At 36.2% G+C, this 14227-nt stretch overlaps 1 protein-coding gene and 1 long non-coding RNA gene across 7 annotated transcripts in view; one reads left to right on the forward strand and one right to left on the reverse strand.

The window, feature by feature from the left end:
- The first annotated feature begins 2418 nt into the window (after positions 1 to 2418).
- Positions 2419 to 14227, forward strand: part of SUPT3H (SPT3 homolog, SAGA and STAGA complex component) — a 418239-nt gene continuing 406430 nt past the window's right edge. For 2 of the 6 annotated variants that reach the window (XM_039854247.1, XM_039854251.1), the window contains exon 1: positions 2419 to 2682. The gene's annotated coding sequence lies outside the window, so the exon portion shown is untranslated. The other 4 variants (XM_039854248.1, XM_039854252.1, XM_039854249.1 and 1 more) reach the window with 4 other exon arrangements.
- LOC120596027 (uncharacterized) overlaps positions 6824 to 14227 on the reverse strand; it is a 42134-nt gene continuing 34730 nt past the window's right edge. Inside the window, exon 3 of the long non-coding RNA XR_005651061.1 lies at positions 6824 to 6990. This is a non-coding gene — a long non-coding RNA (uncharacterized LOC120596027). The remainder of the gene's footprint in view (positions 6991 to 14227) is intronic.

Consider the following 14227-nt stretch of genomic DNA (forward strand, 5'->3'; position numbering starts at 1 on the left):
TGAATATAGCAATAATGCAATATGCAGTTCTATCCATGGTTACTATACAAGCATTAGAAATCTAAGGCCAATATAGAAAAGGATAAAATAATTGATATACAGGAAAAGAAAAACTCTCCACAAGCATTCTAATAAGAGTCACAGATCACAAAAGAGTAAGAATTTGCAGGTCACCTGAAGTGAATTGTCCCCATGGAATCCACATGAGAAGCAGAAACCACTTTACCACAGAGATGGTTCCATATTAGGCATGACTTCTGCTATTCTTTGGAGAGTTAGGGCTTCTTTTATTACCTAATCTAGCCATTTTTTTTTAAATGCCAAGAGGCATTTCTACTTAGATATGTGCACCTTGTTTTTGTACTATGAATCTATAAGAAAGTTATTATGCAAGAGGAATGTAAAAGTCTACAGTAAAAATGCTTCTCTATCCTTTAACGGCTTTGTTCAAGGGATGGAGACATTTTTGTGGTGTAATGAATTCACTTGGTCTCCTGATATGTTTTCTCTGCATACTTTGGAAATCACATATTTTTCTGAGATGTGGTAGTCCTCAATGTCTTAATTTCAGCAACAGCTTCATTGTTCTAGCTTTGTTATAATTAAGATACCATAGTAACATTGATAGTTTGGGATATTTGATATTAATCTAATAGAAAATATTTTTGACCCTTTGTGTACAGCAGTGCTCTCAAATTACAAACAAAATTATGGCTAAGTCAAATTTTTAAAAATGGACTTAATGGATTCCATGAGGTAGGACCATTAGGATAACTCATGTGACTTCAAAGCTAAGATCTCTGCCAACAGCACAATTCACAACTCTCTAAGAATGAATTTTCGAGCTCCCTCTACCAGAGCTTTGTTTAACTCAGTTTCCTTTCTCCATGGTTCACTTTCATTGACTCCTCTTGTATGTGTTTATATGTTGGTGAGATACCAGAAGCCTGAGAGTAAGAGGATCTGGGCTCTGTTCTGAAAAACTAGGTCAAATCTGGCCTCCATCTGAAGCAGGTAAACTCCTGTGCAAGAACTACTATGACATTAATTGAACATAATTTTAATTGAAACGATCTGCTTTGGATTATATTTCCTTAAATGTAATAGTAATTTTTCTCTTTTCTATTTTCTTGTAATATACTCGAAAGGGCTTTTCAACTATTGTATAAAGCAGTCTTCCTTTGTAAGAAATTATGACAATTCTTTCTCCAATGTTACTTTCCCTTACACTCTACACTTTGCCCAGCATTGAATTGAGCCCTGATTTACACATCATGGTAAACTTTTACGTCCTAAATATATCGATTGTTTTGGAACTTTTAAGTATTTGGCAAATATTGAAATGTTGGGAAGATTAATGTAATCTAAACACAAAATTAAGAGAAGACGCAACTACAACCATGCAACTACACACACAACTACAATCAGAGAAAATAACCAAATAAGTTGCTATTTTAAGCAATATAAGCAAATGGGCAGGAAGGGATTGTTTCATAACACAAATATTTATAGACAAGATAATAATTAAAGCAGTAGTACTTTAAAAGACCTAATTAAGGTTAGTTGAACCTCTGAAATATTTTATATTTGACTTTATAGGAGTGGACCAAAGTCATTGTCTTACGACTGTATTATTTAAAGAGCTACATCTGTATCAATCGAGTGTGAGAGAATATGATGTACAGTTCAATAGTGGGGGCACAGGAGTTAAAATAAGGAGGAACAGGCCAAAATCCTAAGGAAACATATAGTATCATCCATAAAGAACCTTGAAGTAGAAGATTCCAGTGATGAAAACGTGGGCCGTTAAACTGCCTGAGCTTGGTAAAATGTGAGTAGGGGGAAAGATTCATTGCGGACCATCATTTTCCACCGCCTCTCTAACGACTTTGTGAAGGGGCTGGGTGGTGCGCTGGAGCCGGCGCCAAGAACTGGCGTTTCATGGTCCTAGAAAGGGTTCCATGTCCACATTCTGGTACTGCGGTCCTTTGGGGGAGCGGGTCTTTCTTATCTGTTTCCCTTCACTCTTCTGAAAAGCACAATCCGGCTAAGATCCTCGTTCACCCTAGCTCCTGAAGATAAACTGACACCGGCCAATCTCTGACCTGAAGTTGAAAACAAACTTCCAGTGCCGGTCACCGATTCCCTCGAAAATCTTAGCCCTCTCGGCCCCTTTCTTAAAGACGCCAAGCCTGGCCCTTGAGCACCCTTTGGTTTGAAACTCAAACCCACTCCTCTCTCGCAGAGGCCCCGCGGTAGGGTCTCCCACCCCCAGCCCCGCGGGCCTCGCAAGACTGACGCTGGGTAAGAGACCGCCCCTGCCCCCACACGCTCCACCCCCAGAGAGCCTGGCGGAAGTGGCTTGCTCGGGAAAGACCGCGCGCCACCTGGCCGATCGCGCATGCGCCAGGGCCCGCGCTGCTAGTACTGCGGGTTTCTGTAGCGCTCCCTTCTTTGGTCTCCGCAACCCACGGCTGACAGAGTCCTGCTCACGCCATCTTGCGCCCCCCACCCCACCCCGCCCCAGCCGAGTCACCTTTTTCCTTTCTACACTCTCAGCACCCCTACCCCGCCCCTATCCAACCGTGTCCCGGGCCGCAGCAGCCGAAACCGCACCATCTCCACCCCCACATTCTCCACGCGGGACGCGCAGCCGTGCCTACAAGTGTTCTTAAAGCAGAGGTTGTTGGTGGCGTTGGGGGCGGGGCGGGCAGGGTCGAGGACGGGAATCGGGAGGGACACCGCGCGGCCAGTCCCGCCTCTCTGGGCCCCGGCCCTGCCCTGGACCCTGCCCGAGGGCGGCCGCAGCGGGGTAATGGCGTTTGCACTGGAGGGGTGAAAGGAAGACGGTCGTGAGAGGCGCTGGCCTGCCCCGGCGCCCCGGTTCTCCCGCGGGGTGTGGATTTGGCTCTTGACTCCTCCCCGTCGGCTGGTGGGCGTGGGACAAGGGGAGCTGGGCAGGCGAGCGGGAGCGGGGGTTGCTGGAGTGTGCTAAGTCCCTTCCGCGTGTCAGCTGGGTAGTGTTTGGGGGAAGAGTCCTTAAAGAAGGAAATTGTTGCTTTATGGGCAGAGGGTAGAAGAAGAGTTAAGTAGCGTTAATAAACTCTTTCTGAGTGAGTCCACATCTGTGACCCCCTAGGGAAATTGTTTAGCATGATTTTGGCTGAGTGTTCTGGTCTATAAAATGGGGACAGTAATAGTTTAGTTCAGAATTGTGAGGATTATATGAGGTAATACACGTTAAATGCTTACAACAGCGGCAGGCACAGTTACATGTTAACTGTAATTTTGGTCTTGTTTTAAGAAGTTAGGAATGACTGACTTCGTTTTCTAAATTAAAAATCAAGATTCTTGGTGTGACAAACTATAGTGTATTTATAGGGGCAGTGGAATGTAATACTCTGAGAGCGGATCCTGGATATGTGTTATTAACGTACACGTGGATAAATTAGCATAACTCCATGAGGCTGATAGAAACTTTCTTTAGAAATAGTGTATATTTACGGAGGAGGAGAGGATCTAGGGTCTTGTGTGTATGTGAGGGGCAGAACTTTGTAAGTGCAATTAAGTTAGCTCTGCAAAGATTTTCTTGAAGACTAAATTGAAGATAGAATTTGTAGAATTTTTGGTAGATGTTACAGAGTCTGGATTTGAATGTGAGGAGAAATTCCCTGCCAGTACTTTGCAAAAATAAAATACACTTTATTATGCTGTTGCAAGTTTCTTGTCTCAGAATATTCAAGCAAAGATCTAGAGCAGCCTAGGTCTAGAGCATGACTGTCCTATAGGACTCTGCCATGATAGAAATATTCTGTAATATGTGCTGTCCTAATATGATATCTACTAGACACAAGTGGCCCTTAAGCACTTGAGGTGTGGCTAGTGCACTGAGGAACTTAATTTTTAATTTTATTTTAATTAAATATAAATAGCCACATGTGGCTAGTGGCTGCCTTATTGCACAGAATAGGTCAAAAATCTAAATTTTGAGACCCCCTACCACTTCTTGATTTGGTTGTTTTAAGTTCAAGGAGCCAACTCTTGAAGCATTCATTGCCTTAGGGAATCATAATTATATTCAAATAATGCCTTTCATTAAATCACTATAGTTCAAAGCGTGGGTCTGTTAGTAGTTATTTACAGCTTGACAAATTAAAACAAAACATTCTTTTGTCTCCTAGGTTGTACAGCTAATGCCAGATTCATTTGGAGAGCCATAACAGTACTAACTGGAGTTTCCTTTAATCATTACTGTATTGTGACCATGGGTTTCCTCTTTTATCACTTTGGTTAGTTTCAGCAAAAACTTCAGCTCTTTAAATCCTGAATTTTTTTTCCATTGAAAGATGCATTGGGCCATCTTAGAAATTGTTTTGTTTTGTGGTTAGGTGTATTCAGAACTTTTGAAGAGATAAGTTTGAAATTTGGTAATATTTTGCCAGATTACTTTCTTTGGAATATGTGGATCTGTTTCTTTTTCAAGCAAATGTTTATAATGTAAAATTTGAAAATAAAACTTAAAAAAAGCTTTATAGCCCTTAATTCTGGCCTGATAGCTGTAAGATGGTGACCTTGGTCTCAAGGCTGAAGATAATTGTTGGATCTGGAAAAAAAACTTAAAGCTTATGAATTAAGTATATGTAGAGAATGACCCATTATATACAAATAAAAATGGGTTGCTCTTATGTAGGGTGACATACCCTACTTTTTCTGGGACTGTCATGGTTTTAGAGCCTGTTTGTTCCAGTATAATTATTAATAGAGCCCCTTTCACTATCAAAAATGTCCCAGTTGGAACCATATAATAATATGATCACCTTACTCTTAGGTTTTTTGAAATTCGTAATATGTAATTTTAGGAGGATTATCCATATTGCAATCATAGAAATGTACTTGCTTTTAAGTAGTGAAAAAATTCTTGCTTATGTGTTAAGTAATAGATGAGATATCTGTAATAAGGCCAGCAAATGACTTGTTCATTTGAGCCAGGGTAATTGAGAAATTTTGCTTTTCTTTTTGTAATTGGATAGACATCTTGGGCAGCTTGATTTTTGGTCCTCTCTGAAAAAATGATCTTTTGGTGTAAGAGGCAGCAAGGAAAGTTAGGCCATGTCAATCAAATCAGAAGATTGAGTATTCTTGTTCAAAATAACACCCATTTTATTTTATGGTGAAGTCGAACGGTGAAATCAGACAAATTCGCTTATATATTAAAATGTTAAAATTTTGCTTATAGTTCATTTTAAATAGGAAAAATAATTCAGGCAAATACACTATTATATTAATTGAATTTATACTCTAGTAAATAAAATATTTTGAGAGTCAAACACACCTGGTTTGAGTCCTCACTTTGCTGAGGGTTAAATAAGGTAACCCATACAATGTGTTGGGCACAGCAAAGCACCTTAGAAGTATTCAGTAGATATTACCTGCTCTAGCCTTAAGGTTATTGAATAATGAATCTGGAAGAGATATTAATGTTCTGTGATGCATTTTGAATAGGTGCAAAGAGCACTTAAAACTAATTCCGAAAACCTAGGTTTAGCCCTTTTCTGCCTTATTCTCTCTCTGTGATATCAGTTAAGGTATTTATTTTTCTGAGCCTCAGTTTCATCAGTAAAGTATTATTAGTACCTAACCTCATCCCGTCTCCTCACAGGATTGTTGGAGGCCTCAGATGAGAATTACGTAAATTGCTGTCTTGTTTGACAAACATTATTTAATTAGTTTTGTTTCAACTTGCCCTACATACCACCTCCAGTAAAGACTGACCTGAAATCTGCAATAATTGTTGTATGTTTTAATTTGTGAAACAACAAAAATAAAGTATAAGAGGCACCATTACCCAAAACTGTTCTTTTTGATACATAATACTATAAGTCACAGTAATGGTGCTTTATTGATCTGGTTATAGTATATTTTCTATACAAAACAACTTTATACTACTGCTAAGAGAGAACCAACATTTTCATGAGTACTTGATGTGTTCTATCCATGTGCTAAATGCTGTATCTTATTTATTTATCCAACATATTGCCACTTAATAGGTTATACTGATGAGGCTCTTACTTTCTGGAACTGATTGGTCAATTTTTTGTTTTTGTTTTTGTTTTGTTTTGCATTATACTACTGCTTCTGATAACATCTAGGTGGTAGTTAATAGATATTGAAAGTTAAGGTAATGAATATGAAAATGGCATGCTAGGTGGCATATAATGTGTAGTAGTTGCTAAAAAATTGCTTTGTTCATTGAATTCATAGGGCAGTAAATTGGAATATATGTGAATATACTTTATAAATTGTAAAATACTATACAAATATGACATTTTAAAGTCTTGAAGTATACTTCTGCTGTTTTAAATGCTATACAGGTTTTATGACTGAATCCTGTGTATTTCACTTTATTCATTCATATTATTTGTTTTCAAATCTATCATTAAAAAACCACTCTTAATCATAACATTCTTTCTCTGAGAATATACATGTTTAATGATAATACTTTGTGGTGTTTTCAAGAAGCTATACTTTTGCTTGAATGATGATTCTTCTGATTCTTCATCATTGTCATGAACTGAGTGCTTTCCATATACCAGGCACTGTCCTAAGTGCTTTATATACATTACTTCATGTAACCTATGAAAGGAGTGTTTTGAATCTCTAAAGATGAGGGAACTGAGGCAGGGAGGTGATGTGACTTGCCCAAGGTCACATGGTAAGTGTTAGAACCTGTATTTGAACTCCAGAGCCCAGTTCTTTAGTGCTCAACTGGCATAGGCAGGTATTTCACAACAAAGTTTACTATGACAAACACATTGTGGAGGTCTTGTTTGTTAATTATGATCAACTTTTATTTGTATGTTCCTTGTGGGATAGTAGAAAGAACTCTGGACCAGGAGTCAGGGGACCTCAGTTTTAGTCCCAGCTGTATCACTAAATAGTGATGTGTCCTTGGGCAGTTCAAGAAACCCCTCTGGACTTCAGTTTCCTCACCTGAAAAATGAGGGATTTGGATGAAATTAGTGATTTAAAAAAACTGTAGTTCTGAACCTCAGATGTCTTTGGTCCCCCTCCCGCCAATTTGCATAGTTATACTTTTGTCTATTATAGCTGTTTTTCCATCTGCCTAAGATTTACTTTTAAGGAAAGAATTTCTGAACTTGCATTTAAAGTCATCAACCTGTAAGATAACTTAATGACAAGTCCCCTAACTTCTACATGTACAGGCTCTCAGTAATTACACATTATGGTAGTGTGTGAAAAGAGAAAGGCATCTTTTACAAATGAAAAAACTAAGGCACTAAAATGGGAGATGATTGGTGAATTTTTGTTAAAATGTGTATGTAGATGGACTGAATATTTCAGGTTATTATCTGCCTGAATCAAAGCCTGTCTTTTGTTAGATTTGTGACCTCCACCCAGTATTTTTCTGTTAGCTTCCTCAGCAGAGGGGAAATACTTGCCTGGTAGGGTGATTGTGAAAAACTATGAGCTAATATAGGTGAAAGACCCTATGAAAACTGAAGTGCTTATACAAATTTCTCTAAATTTTACCTACCTATATGAGAGTAAATCTCCCTTTTTTCTTTTTAGTCACATGAACTATATTTTTAACCACATCAGATATTTTATTGAATTGTTCATATTTAATACAGACTTCTTATAAGGTTTAATATTTCTACAATGTGAATCTAGCTTGGAAGAGAATCTTGATGTTTAAGAGATCTCCCTTTTTGACATTGTTGTCAAATACTTTCCTCTTACTATTAGACGTATAACTGATTCCAGAATTTTGCATATGTCTGAAAAGTTAGCCATTAAGTTATTCAATTATGTAATATTTTATGTAAAAACAAGAGTATTTCAATATTGGGACAGTAAGCTTGCCATTTTGTCCAGGTTTAGATGTTACATATTTTAGGATGATCTGGTAGCCACATTTGCGGTGTATTCTTTAAAAACCATTTTGCAAAGAATAATTTTTTTTTTTTAAACTCAGTACTTCCAGAAGAGAGTATTGGATATGAAAACACATGGACTAGAAACTGACATTAATGTGAGACTAAAGAAGAGAAATAGAATAGAACTTCCTGTGTCTCTGAGTAATCTGTCACTGAACTTTTATGTCTGTAGGTTAAAAAAATTGGTCATGTAGCCAACTGGGATATCTAAACACAGTTTATATGTCTGTCTATCTATTGGGAATTTAATAGTTTACAGGTGGTATTCAGATATATTTTTTGAGTGCCCATGATGTGGTTGCTACTGCATTTTTTTATAACGCCCCTCTGAGATAGGCAGAAATTGACGGGTGGAGAAACTGAACTTGAAAGATTGGTTGATCCTTATTTCCAGATTCTACTATATTGATTAATTATCCTTATTAACAAAAACACTATGTCCATGACTTTTATTTCATTTTTCTGCCTTATAACATCTGTCACAAAACTTCTGCAGGATTTTATCTCCAGTTAAATGTTTAATAGTTGTCTCATGGCCTAAAGTGAATTCCATTTTTTTTTCTTTCCAGTCTTTCCAATTTCAGTAAATCATACCACCATTCAACTAGTGGCTCAGACCCCAAACTTTGATCATCCTTGATTGCTCTTCACTTAGACTCCATATCTAATTGATCAGCAAGTCAGCTCTGCCTTCAAAACATATTCCAGAAATTTGACCACTTCTCACCATCTCTGCTTGTTTCACTAATTCAAGCCACTGTCATCTCTTGTCTACATAACTTTCTGACTGGTCTCCTTGCCTGTACCATTGCTTCCTTAGTATAGTATATTATTATAGTATATTCTCACAGCAGCTGAAGTTACATTTTTAAAACCTAAAACATTTCAAGTCACTTTGGGCTTTGTTGTGATCTTATATTAAGTGTCACTTCCTGGTTGAAAACTTGTTTTCATAGCATTTATCACAACCTCAAATTATATTTATTTGCTTTTTCTCTTGCATTATAATGTATCTCTTTTTGTCTAGTTTAGTCCTGTATACCTAGCTCTTAGAACTGTATTTAGCCTGCATTAGGTACCCAATGAATAGTTATAAATGATTAAGCCAATAAATGAATAAGCTTTAAATAATAGAGTGCCTTTGTTGTAAGAGGAGGGAATCAAAAGAAGATACATTGGCTTTGGTACAGGAGAGTGGAGGGAGTTACTAAATAAAGGCTTTTTATTTCTCTGAAGTAGGGGATGTAGTCATCTGCCAATAGTTGGGGGAGAGATTGGGGGCAGCAGTTTATTAATAAATAATTACTATGCACTAAAATATTTAATGTTAAACCAAAAGAATTAGTAAACTGAAACAATTTAGATGTCAGAGAAAGGGGAATTCCTGATGGTCGTGTGTTTGGGAAGGCTTCTTGGTGGTATACTGAGTTTAGGTCAGGCTTTTTCAGGCTTTTCTAGACCACTAGGATTTGGATAATTGGAGCAGTAACAAGGTATTGCAAGCAGAGAGAACTTAAAGGTTCAAAAAAACTTGGAATGGATACTGAATGATTGATTTAACTACTGCTATAGAGGCTGGAGAGGTCCAGTGAGACAAGTATTGTCCTCCAGGCAAAGGAGAGCCATTGGAGATTTGTGGGTAGAGGAGTAACTCTGGAGTAATATACAGAATTAATTGGAAAGATGGGAGATGGTTTTAAAAGACATTGTGGTAAAGGTATTGATTATGGTGAGATTGGAAAGGAAGGGATTGATTTAGAATTGATTTTTTATTAATAAGAAAAAAAAAATAATGCCAGAAACCTGCATATAGACAGAGAAGCAAAAAAAGCCTTGGAGTTTTTGATCTTATTTGCCTGAAGACTGGTGTTGCTCTTATAAAACTAGGATGTTAGACAAGGAAGCAGGTGTGATGAGGAAAATAAATCAGGCAATAATATCACATATTTCAGGTAAGAATTTCTCTGTGAATATGAAGTCTTTGGTAATTGTATTAAAGTGGTGCTTCTCTACTTATAGTATACCTAATAACTTGCCATTTTGATTATTAGGTGTTCCTTATCAATATTTATAGCTTCTTACCCATATTAATTAGAATCAGTATGATTTGGGTTAGGAAGTACGTTTTCCTGTTCTAGCAGTTGTTAAGGAAAATAATTGCTTAATGAATGGTAAGGCAGAAGATTTCCTGAGATCATGTATTGATGTTTATGGTGCTTCATAATTTTCAAAGTACTTTCACTTCTGTACTTATTTTATTTAATTGTATTCCAGTGAAATGTGGGTGGTTTCGATTTGCTATTCACTTTTTTTTTTTTTTTTTTACTGCAGTTAAATTTGGTTTATTTTTAGATTGTAACAAGTGTTAAATCTCAGTACAATTTTTCCATAATAATCGACTGGGCCTGATGTCCCTCCTGTCGTCTCATAGTATCTTGTGCATTATTTCTAAGCTCATTTCATTGGGTATATCTGTTAACTTCAGTAGGCTATAAGATACTAAATAGCAGGGATGTATTTTTCTTATCTTTGTAATCATTATACCTTTCAGTCATTTTTTCATTCACCCACCATGTACTAAACATCAGCCATGTCAGGCAGTATATTAGGTATTGAAACTGTCTCAGTTTTTAAGCAGTGAGCAGTTTGAAGATGAGGAAGTAGTTACACTAAAGTGTGAGAAGTGCTGTGATAGATACATCTTATTTCAGGATCTGAACTCATTTGATGTATGGTAGGTGAATACAAATGATTTTTTAGTTATGAAAATACAAGTAGCAGTTTCGGAAAAATTGCTATTGATTTTAAAATAGTTATAAATTATATGTGAATCATCTGTTCTTTGGATTAGTCATGTTACTTCTCTTTTAGCAGATAATTGAATGGACACTTGAATACTGTACTTTCCAAAGTCCACTTGAAATGGGGCTTATATAAATATATTGGAATTACCATTCTGTTATCTGAAACACTAGGTCTAGAAGTTTTAAAATTTTCTACATTTTAATTATTTTTTGCATTCTCAGCGATTGAGTGATCATTTGGTATTATTTTTTACAGCAAGAGAAATTTAGACGATGATATAATTTGAATTTTTTTTTTTTTTTAACAAAAACTAAAATGCAATGTATAATAGTGTCGGCTTAACCATAATTGCTTCTTGCCCTTGGAGTTCCATGAAAATGAAAATGTTCTGAGTATAACCATTTTCTGTTTATATTATGTGGGATGTTCAGGTTATGAATGATTGGAATTGAGACTCTGGAGATGCACAGAATCAGTATATAGGTGTGCTGAATTGATTTTCCTCAGCAGTGATACAGTAGAAGTAACAATAAAAAATTTCTCTATCTTTTAATAAATGGGTAGACTAATGGATTTTGTAATCCAGATTTTGATGTTGTGAAGGTTCTGTAACTAGTAATGCATTTATCAACTCGAGGTATTTTAAGCTAAAGGTGTTTCATGGTATTTATTCTTTGGTCATTTGGTCACTAAAAAACATGAGCTATAAATAGAAACCCAGTAACATGTTCATTACATTTTTGTTTAATTCACATGTGTGATATATAATTTTACTATAGTTAAAAAATTTATTCTGTTGGTAATATTTTCAGAGGAAAGGAGTATATCCTTAACTCATTATTTTAAATTAAAAGATGTCAATTTTTTTCTGCTCTGGAACAGGATTTTACAGGTGTGACATAGCATTGGCTATTGGCTTAATGATCAGGTTTAAATATAAGTATTAATCAGAGATGAACTTATTCCTTGGGTTCACATTTAAACTGTGGCATGTTGAAATAATCTACGTCTCCATCTGCACATCTGCATTCATTTTGTAAAATATGGCAAACAGCTGCATTTCAATTGAAAGCTGAAACAACTGTAGGACATTAACCCATTGAGAAGATTACAGTAGGTTTTCAGTTCCACGTTAACTGTATTTATTAGAGAAAATTGACTTGAGTGCTTCTGCTTTTAACCAACTTTTTTTTTAATGTCTGGGAGAAAGGAAATAAAGCATTGGAATGATAGGACTTTGATGTGTAAAGAAGTTAATGTCTAAAGAAGTTAATTATCTAAATCATCAAACAAAATATGGGTATGGGAAATAATTATTCTAAAGATTCCAATGAGCTATCAACTCATCATGTCAAGAAAAATGTTATTCACCTATTTGATTTAAAAATTAAATAACTTGACTGTGAAAGGATGATCATGATTATAATAAACTAGGATTGGAACCTTTTACCTCTTACCAATAAATACCCTTGATGTGAAACATTTGCAGTCAGAGGACAACTGAAGAAAGCTGTGGTTTTAATAGGAATTTACTTTCTGAAATGTTTCCTCTTCAGAGAATGTTAGAGCAGGGTGAATGGATTTGCAAAATGTAGAAGGGGAAGATTGCTGTAGCAATGTCTCAGAACATTTAGCCACGGGATAATCCCACAGAATGACATGTCTTCAAATCTAACATGAGTGAATTTAAATCATAACTTTTTTGAGGCTGGAGTTAGTACATAATCTTTGAGTTTAACGTTTTCTCCAGGATATCATATCTATGTCAATCTTCTGTTGGAACAACAAGGGAAACATTTTCTAAAGTCCTTGAGAAAGCCAGGTTCCTTTTTTTTTGGTCACTTTGATTTCCTCTCTCTTTTCCCCCAGTCTTGGACTGGTGATGTGATTATTGTTTTTCAAGCTGAGTTCTAAATGGCGATGCTTCTTTTCCTATATTATTTGTAGAAATTACTTATTCCAAGTCTTTGTGAAAAAATAGGACAAATTTAGGCCTTAAAAAAGCTGGTGGTCTTTCATAGCATTAGCCTTATGCATTTTAGAATTTTGGTTTTCAGGCTCAGTTTGAGGGAAGCTTTTTTCCTTCTCTTTCTCTACTCCAGCATTCTCTGTTTGATGGTTTCGGCCTGGCCCTTAGGGCCCAGGACTTACGTTGGTAGAGTCGGTCCTGCCGAAGAAGGATATCGGGACACTTCCAGTCTAGCCAGCTAGTGCCCTCGTCTTAGAACTCTGTCCTGTTGCCTTCTCAAAAGCTTCCTATTTGGCCTATCTTAGGCAGTGGTTTGTAGGAGGTTTTTTTTTTTCTTCTTCTTCTTCTTCTTCCAGTTGCCTCTCACAGGGCCTAGCCCTACCATCCCACCTCTTGGTGAATGGTCCTGGTTCAGGTTTCCTTTATCAGTTTTAGCCAACATTGCCCATAGGAGTGGGTCAGATTAGCAGATGTATTAAGAAGATAAATTTGTCAGCAATGTGGAGAATGAACTGAGATGGAAAGAGAAGCTAAAAATAGAGCTCATAGAGGGCCATAGTAGTAGAAAAAGAGAGGGAGGATGTAAGAACGTAGAGTAGAATTTATTTGGCTTCCTACAGATTATAGGGTGCAGGAGAAGGAGTCAAAGGTAATGACTGAGATTTTGAGGTGGGTTGATTATTAGCAGTAGTGATGCCATTAGTGAAAACTAAACTTATTTTATAAAGAAACTACTTAATATTTGTTGAATTGCATTAAGGTCTTTTAGTGAAAATATTCAAGTTTCTTAAACCTTTGTGATTATGAAATAAGGGTAATCTAAATTTGTCCTATAAAAACTTTTAGCAGATCAAGAAAGAATTTTTAAGATCATTCTGTTTATAATAGCTAACATTGTAAGTTTAGAACTGTTCTGACCACATTAATTTATTTAATCTTCACAACAACCCTAAGAGGATGAAATTATCATTCACATTTTACATATGAGGAAAATGAAGCACAGAGAAATTAATTTGCTCAAAGTACTAGTGAAGTAGCTGGAATTCAAACCTAGGCAGTCTTGATTCCAGACTCCTCCTAATTAACTGTCCTTAAAGTTCTCAATGCTGGTTTATTATTTGTTCCAAATTTGTTAATTCTTCTTTAGAATCTGCAAAATGTTTTTATTTTAAGGCAGGTTATAGTATTGCAAAGTTTATATGACCATGAATTAATAGCTAACATTTGTTGAGTACTTACTATGTAATTGAGGCTTTTATCTACTTTCATTACTTTAATGTTATTTTTACTAATTCTTGTTTATGGGACTGCCACATACATTAGATAAAACTGGATATGTTAGGATTGGCATCTAGTTTTTTCGTTATGTGTCAGCTTAATTTTATTGGGGAAAAAGTCACACAATTTAAAATTGACGAGTCACTTAACCATATCACAGTGCTTACTTCTGATCTACTGACTGGTTTTATTTGTATTACTTGTATTTTAGGCTTTG

This window comes from Pteropus medius, unplaced genomic scaffold, assembly GCF_902729225.1.
Source record: "Pteropus medius unplaced genomic scaffold, Ma_sr-lr_union100, whole genome shotgun sequence".
Classification (NCBI taxonomy): Eukaryota; Metazoa; Chordata; class Mammalia; order Chiroptera; family Pteropodidae; genus Pteropus; species Pteropus medius.